The following is a 13,804-nucleotide window of genomic DNA, read 5'->3' on the forward strand; positions in this document are numbered from 1 at the left end:
TTACATCCATCCAGCACTTCACAGAGGCACAAGCACAACCCCCACCAATTCACACACTGCCTCCTTTCACTACAAGCAACAGTCACCCTTCCCAGTTTTATCTGCTGGAAAAGGAGGCAGGCAAATTTTGTAGCAAGTCAACATCAAAGCCTGGGACAAAGTGATGGGGGCTGCCTTGGCTCCCTGCAGCTGGCTCTGCTCTCCTCTCTGCAAGGAGCACCCACACCCGCCTTGCTCTGCCCAGCTGGGGCACAGTGGTGGCACAGAGAAAGCTCATGTGCCAGCCAACACCAGTCGTGCTCCCAGAAGGGCTGCAGGAGAAGGATGCTTAGGTCTTTGGATTTTTGTTTTTGTGGGTTGGCAATAATCTGAGGCCTAAGTGAACATTAATGTATGGATGGGAGGTTTTTTACACCTCTCCTTTAGTTGTTTTTAAGACACATTAGAAACATTAGATCTCAGCTTCTTAATTTTTGCCAAAGTCATCTTCTGTGAGCTAATGAAATAGTCAGATCACAACCAACAGAATAGAAGCTTGAGCAAGGAAACTAAAAGAGACATTGAAAACTCACCTTCTGCTTTATGTTAACACTTAATTAACCCGGTTGCCTGACAAACACTATGCAAAATATCTCCTTTCCTGAAAGTCAGTGCAATTTTCAGACAAGGATGAAGAAACTTAATGATACACCTTTTCAGTCTTCCAGGAGCACTCCAGAAAAACTTGGGAGATGGCTTCCTGATATTTCTCATGTGAGTAACAAGTAGAGAAAAAAAAAAACACAAATGTACTCCAGGAGATTTCAGGCACCCACGGATAATGGGACAGGCATCAGCAGCACTGCAATAACCTCCACAAACCAGCAATGGATCAGTGAAACATGCAGAAGTTTGACAAAAGAAACTTCTCTGCTCCTGATGGCAGCATCTATTTCTTTTTATGGGACACCTTTTAAACAAGGCAAAGCAAATAAACCTGAGTCATGGCATCCAGTGTTCTTAGATCTCTGCAGGCTGCAGGAACCTTGGCAAAAGTTCTCCTATTCCTATCCCCTAGTCTTGCCTCCTTCCAAACAAGGATCTCAGGGACACTTTGGATGCCAAAAGAGGAAAATTCATTTTGACAGATCCAGGAGGAATAAGTGGCACTCCCCAGATTTGCACTGGCATAGCCAGGACACAAGTCTCCCCTCCTGCCCTCTGAGTGAAGATGCCAGTCACATCTGGGACAAGGGTGACACAGGCTTCTTGCACATCTCCAACCATTGCAAACTGAACATGCACCCATGCCCTTGACTTAATAAATAAAACATTAGAAAGCCCACAGAGAGCTCCCTGCGCCACTTCAAAAAAAATCAAATCAAAACAAAAACAACAACCCAAAACTAAAAGCTCAGTGGACCAAGGTCCCATTGCTGATTGTCAGCATGGTCTGAGGGCAGACAGTGCTTTATACCTCCATCTTCTGCTTCAGTGGAATGTGCTGAGGGCATTATTTACAGCAGAGGCATTGTTGCACACCAGTTACTCGTTCTTTGGGAGCTGTGGAGGCTGCAGGAATAATGAGATAATTATCCCCATTTTTCCCAGCAATGGTGGGAATGAGACTGCCTTTGTCCCCTGCTCCAGACTGCACAAGCTTGGACGGTTTTGCTCTCCCAGCAGAGCCACCTCAGCAGAGGCTCCCAGGACGCTTCAGCTGAGGCAGCACCCAGCTGCTCGTGCGGGGGCACAAAGACCACAGCAGACCATGGATATCCCCACACAGCAGAAATTCTCTGACTGGGAAATGTCAGCCCACAGAGAGCCCAGCATGTCCCCACTCCCCTCAAAACACACACTGTGCCCTACTTGGGTGAGGATCGTCGGGAAATGCAGACAGCAGATGGGAGGGAATTAAACTCAGATTGAGGAGAGACTCAGGCCCCCCAGAATTGAGACTTATTCCTGGCAACACACAGCTGAAAAGCACTTAGATATCAGCAGTCCTTGTTAATTCACCAGAGGGTATTATCCAAGCTTGTTACAAGATTGATGTTCAGTGTGCTACAATCATTTAATAGTTACCCCCAGCACATGGCCTGGATAGGCATGCAAAATCTAGTAGCCAGAAGTTGTTTCTCTTCCTTGCTTGATCATTTTGCTGATCTCTGGGCCTGAGCATAGTGGATCAGATTAGAAGGCTTTCTTTCTTTTTTTTTCTTTTGGCTTCTTAGTCTCCTTAAACTAGATTCACACTTCTGCGGGCCACTTGTCACCACTGCCAGGAGCATTAATTAGAGCTGATAAGAACCTGCATTACCTGCTGTGGCACAGAAATGGCATCGTGGAGGAGCAGCTTGAACTAGGAGCTCAACAGAGCAGCCACCCTCCCTTACAACTCAACACATTCAATGGCTCCACACACATTGAGGCAGTCTAGAGCTCACTGGGAAGCCAGAGAAAGGCGGTGCAGTCACCAAACCTGACAGCAAAAGTGCAGCTGGAAGTCCTTAATGTAAAGTTACAGGCTGCACTGCTCTTGCCTGCAGGTGGAATAGATGGGCATTTCCACCCTAATTCTTTTCACCAACCTGAATTTCAGAGAAGGCACAGGACTGCAGGCTCCATAGACTACAAAGCCACCATCATTAGGTAACACCTTGATGCAATATTCCTCTTATTTCAGCTAGCCTGACAGCTCACTGCTCTCCTATGGCTGAGAAGCTCAGCAGCAGCCACAGCTACACCTCTCACTGCAAGACTATTTGCAATGGATGGCAAATCACCATCCTTGTGGCAATCCTTTCCCACCATCACATCCTCTGGTTTTCAGCAGCCCCCTGCTCAGAGGAGCCCCTGTGGGCCTGATGGCTGCCGGGGCACAAGCACAACAGAGCCACTCACTCATCCCAGGGCCGCACACAACAGCTGCATTGACAGGGACTGGGCCTGTGACTTGTTGAAGCTATTTCAGCTGGAAAACAAAACCACTTTTTCTGCTCCCCCTTGTTTTTAAGTGGGCATCAGGCACAGGAGAATGATGCTGGCTTTGCACTCAGCTGTGGCACCCCCACTCTGTACCACTGGCAGCAGGAGAGCTGCTCGCTACGGGACCTGCTGTGGCCAGCACTGAGCTCTGCAGGCACACAGCCCTTTTACAACCTCAGCTCCCAGAAAAGGACAACTCTCCCTGAGGGCTCCAGGGAGAGCTACCAAGCACCAAGGTCCTCTGCCTCCCTTTTCTGGGACAGCAGAGGCAGGCAAAAGAGATGGGACTCTGCAGGGCTGTGAAAGGGAAGAAGCTAAATATTTTTGGCAAATAGAGAACACAAGTTGAAAAAAATGGACATAATGTGTAGATGATTCTATGAAACTGATTTGAAAAGAAAAGTCAGGTCTAGTAGGTCAGAATTACTTCCCCCAGCACACCTAGGCTTCTCTGTGTCTTCCAAAGAAACTGAAGAAAATAAAATCAGGTCCTTATGATATCCAGCTGCTAATTAGCTCATGAAGGAAAGAGGTATAGATTTTATGGATGCCAGGGACAAAACAGGAATTGAAACTCATAGCTTTGTTTCTATTCCTCTTTCCACTGCTGTCAGCAACCAAAGCCTAGGTAAAAGAAAAGTCCACATATCCCTCTCCCAGCCTGCCTTTTGTCTCTTTCAAACTAGGTGAGAGTCATCAGCCTTCCAGCTTGATTCCAGAAGGAAAATCCAGCCCCTGTGCCCAGGAGAGGGCTGGCTAGGATGTCTCTTCCCCACCAAAACTCTCAGGCACCCCAGCCTACAGCTGTGCTAGCCCTGCAGAGACAGGCTGCTGACCTCTTCCTGGCACAAGCCTTTCCAATATTTCATGAGAGGATTGTTGTTTTCTCGTGGGTTCCTCATTTAAGAACATAATATTTGGAGCTCAGATAGAAAGGATCCATTTAACCAGATCTTTTATTCCCTGTCTCACCCACACGTACACACGTGCTGCTCCCCCATGGCAGCTGTCTGTGCACACACACACACACCACACATGCCTTTTGGCTGCCTCCCATCACATTTGCTTTAATTAAACACCCTGGAGGCTTGTTTCTAAACACATATTATTGATAGATTTTTGATTTTGTTTTTTTTTTAATACCCTGACTGCTGCAATTCTGAACTAACTGAGGTGAATTACAAAATTCACAGGGAGAAGAGAGAGGGAGGGAGGGGGAAGGCAGCAGATCTTAGATCTGAGCAGGCTGAGGACACAGGCTACATTTGGAGTAGGATGCAGAAAAACTTGGTGGCAATCCCCAAGGAAGCTGGATCCCCACCACAGACTGTGAGCACCCTGCCAGTCCTTGGATGAATTGCATCCCAGTCAATAGGAAGGAAGGACTGGAAACACCATGTAATTTCTGGCAGCCTGGCAATGGGCATTTTGATATGAAAAGGTCCCACAAAGAGAAACTTTACCCTCCCCTTGGTGTCCTGTGCTGCTTTAACTGCAGAGTGCCCAGGGATAGGAATGCACATAAAGCATCCACTGACACCCTGCAATGTTCTGCCTTCACTATTAGCAGGAACTTTTTAGGAAAAAGTGCCCAGAAATTTGAAAAAGTAAAATGTGCCCTAAAGTACTGAGAAGGAAGAAAAACCCCATCAGATTGCAGCAGATCTGCCATACTGATCAGAGAGAGAAATGCCCTCCTGACCCTACAGATGACTACCAGACAGTCTGAAACATGAGATTAAAGCATGTGCAAGAAAGGCTACATTATGACTATTGTCCAGGTAAACTGAGAAAGCCTAGAAGGAAATCCCTCCAGGGCTGCCAGCACTCAGGCTGGAAGGATCCTTTCAATTCCAGTTGGTGCAGGCTTGCCTGTCCAACTGAGGCTCTGGTTTCCAAGACATCTAGTGCAAATGACACAGTGAGATGAATTGGGTGTATTATTTACTCCAAAAACTCGCCCAGGTTTTATGCTGGCTGCTCATCTTCATGCTGGATCCAAATCCAATGCCCTTGCTGAGCCAACACTGAAAGAAGAAAAAGGTTTTACTTTGTGAGAAGGCAGAAGAAAGACACAACAATAAACTACATGTCACTGCCAAATGTCTCTGGGAGAACTCACATGATCCCTGAAAAGACAGAGGAACAAGGATACTGGGATGAGGGAGAAAGGGAGAAACTCCAGACTAGTTTTGCAGTGCTGGATATTTGTGTAGCAGGAAAAGCATTTCATTCCCATGCAGCTGCTGCTGCTGCACAGGCCAGGAGGGCAGGTGAGGGAGAAGCTGCAGGTTGGAGTGATCAAACCATCGTGCCATGAATGCTGAGTCTGAATGCCGCAAAGAAAGGGAAACTGCCAGGAGTCTGCCCCTGCTCTGCTCATCCTGTGACTCCACAAGGGTGACTCCTCATGCCCCCCAGCCTGCCCTAGCTTGTAGCACACTTGGCCCACCTCCTGGGTTTGCTGCCAGGCTTAACTGAGCATCTGCAATGGCCCATGATGAAAAACACTGTCAAAGGCAGTGCAAAGCACTGCATACACTGGTCTCTGACAACACTTGCCAACTGTTTTGCTGCATCACAGGGCAGACAAAGGCTCACCACACACAGCATTGGGAGGCAGGCTCAGCCTGGTCCAGCACCCATGGCAACAAAAGTCCCATGCCTGAGCTGACACTGGGTTTAGTACACACCACAAGCTCCAGTTTATGCTTTTGCTAGGAAAATGACATTGAGTAGAGCTCTGCTGGTTAGACCCTGGTGCTAAAATAACCCCAGAATGCCAAGGTTGTGGGTTCAATCCCTGTACGGGTCATTCACTTAAAAGCTGGACTTGATGATCCTTGTGGGTCCCTTCCAACTCAGAATATTCTGTGATACTCCCACCAGACTGCACCTTATACTCAGCCTTCCTATCCCTCCCACTCCTCCAGGGAACATGCCTCTGCTATTCCAAGTTTTATTTCCTTGAAATCAGGGGGATAGCTTTGAGGAGCACAGGCACAAGCCAGAAGCAGCACTGACCCATGGTATGGCTGAGCAGCACCTGTGGGAGCTGTGCCAGAGGGAGGATCTCATCTTACCCCTCAAGGGAGAGCACAGGATCTCTCACTGCCATTGGGGCTGCCCAGGGGATTAGCCCACAGTTGTTCCTTTTTGATGAGGGAGGAGGCAGGCATGTGAGCCCAGCTCAGTGTGCCTGGTACTCTCCATCAATCAAAGGGATGAAAGTTGCAGTAACCAAGGCCAGAAAGTGCCTCAGCTGAGCTGAGCTATAACTGGTAACCACAAAACTCGGCAACATTCCTGCTCTGTAGTCCTGTACAAGCTCAGAAATATTCAGCTGTACACACCCACCCCCATCCTAAATACTCAAGGAATCCCTGAGTAGCAGCCCTGAAGCCTAGATTCCTGCAGCCTGCTGGCTTGGATATTCTTATGCCTAAGACTCTGCCTAAATCCACATTATGGACCTCCTTTCCCTCAGCAGTGTTTCCTCTCTTAATCTGTATGATTTGGTGACTTCTGGCAAATGCAGTATTTTGGAGACTCCTGTCATCAGGGCTAAAAGTGACAGCAAGGTACAAAGCAAAAAAGGTCAAGTAGACAGTGTAACTTCACAATTCTTTCTTCAAAGTAAAAGTGGAGTAAAAAAGGATCCTTCAAGTTCATTGTTTAGTTACAGCACCAATAAAAGCCCTAGAGCCACAAATACTGTCTGGAAAGTTTGGGCTAAATAGCAGTATCTATTCTGGGCCTAATTTGGGCAATAGATTTTTCATTACTTTGAAATACTTTACACATTGGAAGTGAATTGTGTAAGAGAATACTGATGTCCTTTTCTTCATCTGACTTAAATCCTTCCTGCCCATTCCAGGCTACACATGACCATTAGGAGGTGGGAGTGCAGACAAAAATGAAAGTGCTGCAGTAGCAATCCAAAATACTGCTCCTCACCAAAGGGAGAAGCCAAGACTGATGCCTGGGCTGTTATAAGAAGGTCAGAGCCAGACATATCCATGCCTGATTCCACAGGGGTGGAGAGCAACCTCACACCATGGCACAGGGGCATCACCCCACGGGACACCAGTGGGGAAAAAGAGACAGCCTCCTGGAAAGGAGCTTCAGCCCAAGCTCTCCCACTGCCCTTCTCCCTTCTGGAGGTCAGCTCTCACAGCACAGGCACCCCAGCCCTGCTGCTGTGTAGGCACTGGAGGTGAAGGCAAAGAGCAGAAACTATTTCAGGTTACGTGAACCCATCTCCACCAAATAGGATTACCAGACACAATCCAATTGGCTGAGGTGGGTCACAGAGCTGAAAATAGTTTTGTACTCTTGCCCTCTTAGCTGGTAAATAGCTTTCAGCCCCTAAAAGTGCTGACTTGTGCTATGCATTGGTGGAAACAGCTTGCACAAAAGTGAGACGGCTTGAGGACAAGGAAGGGGAAACCTGGGAAACCTGGGCACTGGGTGAAACGCTGCTGTGGCATATTTGGGTCAAAAGGACACCCTGAAAAGATGGTAGAAAAGAAAAGTAAAAAAAAAAGAAAAACCAAATTAAAAAAAACAAAATAAAAAACCATACACCCCAAACTAATTAGTTTGAAGTTGCAAACCACTCAGTTTAATCTATGATTTTTATTTATGCACATCTCATACAAAAGCCCAAATAGTTAATCTGGGAGTAGAAATACAGGAAACAGCATAGAACAGAATTTACTGGCACACAGAGCCCAGCCCTCTTAATACAATCCCCTTCACAGACAGATAAAACCTGTCTGGAGTTTTGTTCCTGTTGTTCTGTTTGGAAGCTGCTCTCCAAACTTCCCCCACCTAACAGAATGAAACTGTGGTTTAATTCCTGGACTAGATTACCACAATTGATTTCTCATAATTGATTGCACTGTTGCAAACACCTTCCCTTAGCCTTAAAAACTCTTCCTTTTTCACACTGTTTACCTGCTAACATATTTACAGAGCACTCTCATACTCCCCCTACCATTTTCTTCAGGCTAAACAGTCCAAGCTCTTTTAATCTCCCCTTGCAGGGCAAGCTTTCCATTGCCTCATCATCCTGACAGGCTTGCAAGATGATCTAAGAGCAAGTCCCTCTGCTCAAAGGAGAAGTCAAGGTTTTGAGAGGCTTCTTCTTTGTTGCTGTTTCTTGGTTGGTTGGTTGGTTGGTTGGTTGGTTGGTTGTGCAAAACAAACTTTCTCCCTTTGTTTTGATCACTAGATTTTTCAATGTCAGCACTTTAGCCTTTTCTGATCTCAGAGGATTTGCATTCTTCAAGCTTTTTAAAAGCTCCCTGCACTCAGCTATCAGGACAGCCCAGTACAGCCCCGTTGACTGTCCTGACACCATGGTCATGGAGATGATGGGAAGGAAGGGCTGGAACAACTTAATTTTTGCCCTTGGGCACAGGCAATTCAAACAGGAATGACATCCCAGCTGTCAGCACAAGGCAAAAGAAAAACATGCTCACAGCAACCCTGAACAAAAGCCTTTATCCCACCAAACTGACCAGGATAGAGAGGTGAGTGGGGCTCAGCAGGGCTGTCTTCTTCCTCCTGCTCCTGCTCTGCCTAGCACTTACAGGATGCTCATGGCACAGGCTCACTCCCTCCTGCTCTATTTCTATTAGCAGGGGATGATGCAACTAGACTTTTACTGCAATTTGCTGAGGAACACTGCTGTCCAAACTGATGAAACAGCAATTCAGCAGAGGACGCAGGAGGCACTTTAGAGAAGTGGCAGGGACACCAGACAAGCTTTCACCACATTTATCAAAGTGCCAGCAGTTTCATTTCAAGGCAGCAGCGACAGTTATAAATAATGAGAAGAACTACTCTGCATCTAGAGCATTTTAATAAATAAAAATGTGAAAAAGAAGCCTAAACAGCACAGTTAGTTCTGCTTCTGCAACCTTTCAGGTTTTCCAGCAATGTATATATCAATGATTCTCTCCTTTGTAGTTCCTGACAGCACAACTCCCCCTGGATGATGGACCTTTAGCACAGAGATGATCTTTCATATGCAGAGTGCAGGTTATTGCACTTTTACTGGCAAATGCAGAGCCCTGTGTTTGTGAGTGTGTACACACGTGTGTGCACTTGTATATAATTCCACTCAGAGCTGCTTGCTCAGCCTTCAGGCACAGAACAAACCAGACCAGGCACTTTGCTGCACACTCTAAGTTATGCACACTCCCTTCCAATTGGTGCTGGTTTTGAGGATGGCACTTTTGAGGAGGATCCATTTCCTATTTTGCCATCCAGTTTTGACTCTTTGTGAGGAATGGCAAAGGAAAGAGCAGGAAAAATACCTCCTGAAACACAGCTCAGCCAATGTCCCCCCTTCCTGCCCAGCAGTATCCCCACTGCCTTGCTCATGAGGCAATTTCAAGGACAGATGACACAATGTTTAGCAGTTTTCTAGCACGGGCTCAGTGGGCAACATGAAGCCCACTCAGACCATCAAAGCAACCTTTCAAATACCACATTTCCTCACACACTCTTTAAACACAGCTTGACCCTGTAGGACAGCAGGACCACCACAAAAATGCACTCAGCTGCACACACACTGCCCACACCACATCCAGTCTAAGAGGATTCCAGAGCACTCACACACCTCTCTAGAGGTCCAGCACAGTTCTGGTGGTGCAGCCTGCGACCTCACTGACTGGAGGTGCACCATTACAAGTGCTGTGCTTCATTCAACCTGTGCAAGACTTGGGGAGCTCAGTCTCTCTGCACACCCTGCAGCTCCTGCCCTTTCATGCCCAGCTTGACTGATGCCCACCCTATGGCATGGTAAGTATGCCCTCTCTGCTAATGTAACTCACAGCCTAACTAAACCCCTGCAGAAAGAAGGCATTTTCTCTGTGACTTGCTGCCAGCTGTCTGCACAACCTTACTGAGATGCAGCAGTGGCTGCTGCCACAGCATCCTCCCTGCAAGAGAGCCAGGAAGGTGCTGTGGGGAAGGAAATGGCTTCTGATGGAAAATTTTACTTCACTGATGCAGACTTGGAAGTGCCAGTTCACTGGAGCTTCCCAGTCACCCCATCCAGCATGGCAAGCAGAGTGAGCTGGGAGCCAGCCTGCAGCATCTGCTGCTAGGGTCCTGGATGTGCTGGAGAAATACACCTGCTGTGCCAGTGGAACCCACCTCTCCTTCCCTGGCTGTTCAAACTTACCTGGATCTAAAAGAAGCAGCACGCTGTTACCAAAATCACGAAATCCTAACAGACATGAACTGTTTGTTCTCCCTCACCTCCTACTCTCAATGGTAGTCACTGCAGGTTGTGTGATAAAGTAAAAGAGGCACAACAAACAGCCCCCAGAGCTCTGCTTCTTTATGGATGTAAAAGACAAAAAAAACCCAAAACCCCAGGGAATGGAACAAACTGGATGCCAATGTCACAAAAATAGTAATTTAAAAAAATTTAAAAGGGAGGAAAAGTAAATAACCTTGAGTCAAAGTATCACCGTGCAGCTGAAGAGCCTGCTCATCTTGGGAAGGGTTTCTTTTCTTAGAGAATGTGTCCTGCTGAACTGCACAGAGATGAGCATGAAGAGATACTCCCTTCCCAGCAGAGGAAGTGTAAATTCAGAATGCAGCTGTCAAGAGAAAACACTGAGCTGTTTCCAGAACCATATTTATAGCTGAATTTAGAGGGGTTTATATTTAGAAAAACTGTTGGGTTTGGGCTTTCTTGGGGGGTAACTTCTGCATTTCCTTTTACTTAATTGAGAGTCATTCAAGTCACCCAGGTGATAACCTTGTGTAGATTCATTCATAAAACTAAAATGCAACAAGCTGAGCTGAACTATCATGACAGTCTCATAGCTAAAGACTCTTAATCTGGAAATGAAATGCTGAAGGTTCTCATAGCAACATCATCTCAGGGTTTTATATGCTCAATACCCAGCAAAACAGTCTTCTAAAAATAAATGTAAAAAACAAAAATACAAAGAAATATTCACCCTGAAATTATAGTCTTCTCCAAGTGCAAAAAAGACAAGATATTATTTCCTAAATGTCACAATTTAGAAACCTATTCATCTGTGACATTTATATTACAGTAACACAAGCATCTGTATTTTTCTCTTCTTGGGTTCCCAACAAATTCCACTGAGTAAAAAAAAAAAAAAATAAAAGAAAGAAAAAATATCAGCTTAGTTACATATTATCTCTTACACATAACTGGAGCTTCTCTCTCTGAACAAGTTCCAGAAGCTGCACCAAAGCAAACTCTGTAAGAGGGAGTGCAGCATTCAAAAGCTAGCTGGTAAAAAGGTCCCCTAATGCAGGATCCATACACCCCAGAAAAACTTCAACAATTTGTTGGCTGTGTTAAAACTTGCCTGAATTTTCCATACTCAAAAATTGTCACAGGAGTCCAAGAATTCCAGTGAGACTCAAACTTATTTTTCTCTGGGCGCCTTGCACTTCATCATTTGGTAATGTTAATATAAGGTCTGATCCTGCTAAGCTCTGAGCATCCGTGGTGCTCCCTAGGGAAGTCTGTGGAGGCTGCCAGCTGAAGTGCTGAGCATAAGAGCACTCCAGCCCCTATAGCCTCGAAGAGCACCAAGTGCTGAGCTGCCTCAGAGCGTGCAGCCACTAAGAGAAATCTGGAAACATCCCTTTTTCTTCCTCAAGGCAAAGAGCAAGAAGTGCTCTTCTAATAAAGAAGTTGTGACTGACTTTCCACAGTAATTTCCATCCTTTTATATTACAAATAACTCCTCCCAAAAGTTGAAAATAAATGCAGCATCCTTCATACCACCACTCAGGGCACCAACCCCAGAGCCCAGGGAGTAGGGAATGCTGAATTTCCAGTGCTTCTGCTGGCAGCAGAGAAACAGTCTCTGGCCTGCTCCAAGCCTCCACCACCAACCTGAATGAGCCCCACTCTGTTTGCAGAGTTCAGTGCCGCTCCTGCACCACCAGTCCCCTCAGGCTGCCAGGATGGGATGGAAGATGAGGGGGTGAAGGCAAGACCTCCAGACCTCTGCATATGCTCCATCATTTGTGTGCTCAAGAGGGGTGTAGCTCACTTGAATCAAGGTCTTCTTCAAAAAAGGGAAATCAGAACTGCAGGAACTCAGCAGCTAAGCAACAAATGAACACTACTTAGTGGAAGAACCAAAAAAGCTAAAAAGGGTGCAGCTACATTAAAATTTATGTTACCAGAAGCAATGATTACCTTTACCTTCTGAGCAATTTACCCATACACACAGAAGAGAAAGGTTTCCCCTTCATGTGTGCTGTGAACTAGCAATTTAACACATTGTAACCGGTTGTAGTGGGCTTTGTTTGCTGCCAGCCTTGGCAGAGGTCTGCCTGGCCTCATCACTGTCCCCACGCTCCAGCTGGCTCTTCCCACAGCAGCAGAGAGGGAAGCCTGCTCTGCTGCTGCCCCTTCTGTGCCTGCTCCACTGAATTTAAATGTCATCAGTGTGACACTATCTGGGGAAGAACACAAACAAACCTGGAATCCCTTACCTCTGCCCACAGAGGAAAAAAAACCAACCAAAAACCAAAAAGTGATTCACAAAAGCAGCACCCACAGTCAGACTGGGACATTGCAGTGTCTGGAGCTCCTTCATGGCTTGCCAGTTGGGGTTTCTCATGCCAGCAAGGGCTCCTAGATGCTAAAAGCAGTAGGAGAAGTGGGCAAGTTATTCCACACCTTGCTGGGAAGTGGAGCTTCCCCATGATGGAGGGTGGAATTTATCATGACACCTGCACCAGCATCATCTAGAAGGAAAACTCAACAAAAATTAGCCAAAAACTCAAAAAAAACCCACAACAAGTTCACTGTGCAGGCAGCCCTTACAAAGGCTCCGAGTGGTAGGATGGGGCAGGAGGCTTTGCCCACTCTCAGCAGTTCCAGGGCAGGTCAGATGTTGCTCCTCTGTCCTGCCTTTACCCCAAAACCTTGGAGCTGGGGACATGCACCTGCATGTCTGGAAACAAAAGCCAGTCCAGAGAGCTTGCTGCATGGCAGGACGTGGTTTTTAAAAGGGAACTTCAGGAGCAAGGCACAGGTCAGCTTTGACCTGAAGCATCAGCATGAGCTAAGGAGAGAGAAGCCCTGGCCAGGATATGGACTCACCCCCATGCACATCCCACTCATCCTTCAAGCCTTTGGCAAAGGACCCCGTCTCATCCTATCCCCTGTTACCACTCCAGTCTGACGTATCCCTCCCTTTTTTCATTACCTCGGTGCCGCACGAAAACCAGCTGCAACTCAAACAAGCCTCTGCTAGACCATAAAGGCAGAAGTGGGAACAGGCTGGGACTGCTTAAAATGAATGGCATGTTGCCCAGGGCCGGGAGCTGTCCCCCACCAGCCCGGCGCCCCGGGCTTCAGCGGAGGGGCTGAAAAGCCGCATTGAGGACAGCGGGGCCGTCAGGGCTGGCTGAACATCCCGTGTCCGGGAACACTGGGCTCCTTGTTCGCTCGCCGGGGCCGTGGGGAAGCCTCAGCAGAAAGGCTGCTATTCAAATGGAAATCAGGGCCTTGCTCCCAGCCGGGAGGAGGAGGAGGAGGGTTCCTGGCTCCTCACAAACAACAAGAAGATCGCTGGGAGACTTTGGATCGGGAAAAGGATGGAGGAGGGGGGAGATGCTCTCCAGCACATACACGGCACAAGTGGATGCTGGAAGGGGGAGAACAAGGGAGAACAAAACCCTTTGCTGGTGAGCGCCCTGTGTAACTTGCCCCGTGAGAAGCAAATGCGGTACGGCTGGGCATCGGACATGCTCATGATCCCAAAACCACATCCCAAACTCAAATGAGCCACATTACACATGGAAGAAT

General features: G+C 47.2%; 1 protein-coding gene across 5 annotated transcripts in view; it reads right to left on the minus strand.

Moving 5' to 3' along the window:
- Positions 1–13,804, minus strand: part of IGSF11 (immunoglobulin superfamily member 11) — a 139,935-nt gene that overhangs the window by 67,533 nt on the left and 58,598 nt on the right. The window contains exon 1 of one of the 5 annotated variants that reach the window (XM_064722207.1): positions 10,443–10,461. The exons of the other annotated variants lie outside the window; for them this stretch is intronic. The gene's annotated coding sequence lies outside the window, so the exon portion shown is untranslated. Of the gene's footprint in view, positions 1–10,442; positions 10,462–13,804 lie in introns of those variants that run through there. 5 annotated transcript variants of the gene reach the window in all.

The sequence above is a fragment of the Zonotrichia leucophrys genome, chromosome 1 (genome assembly GCF_028769735.1).
Source record: "Zonotrichia leucophrys gambelii isolate GWCS_2022_RI chromosome 1, RI_Zleu_2.0, whole genome shotgun sequence".
NCBI lineage: Eukaryota > Metazoa > Chordata > Aves > Passeriformes > Passerellidae > Zonotrichia > Zonotrichia leucophrys.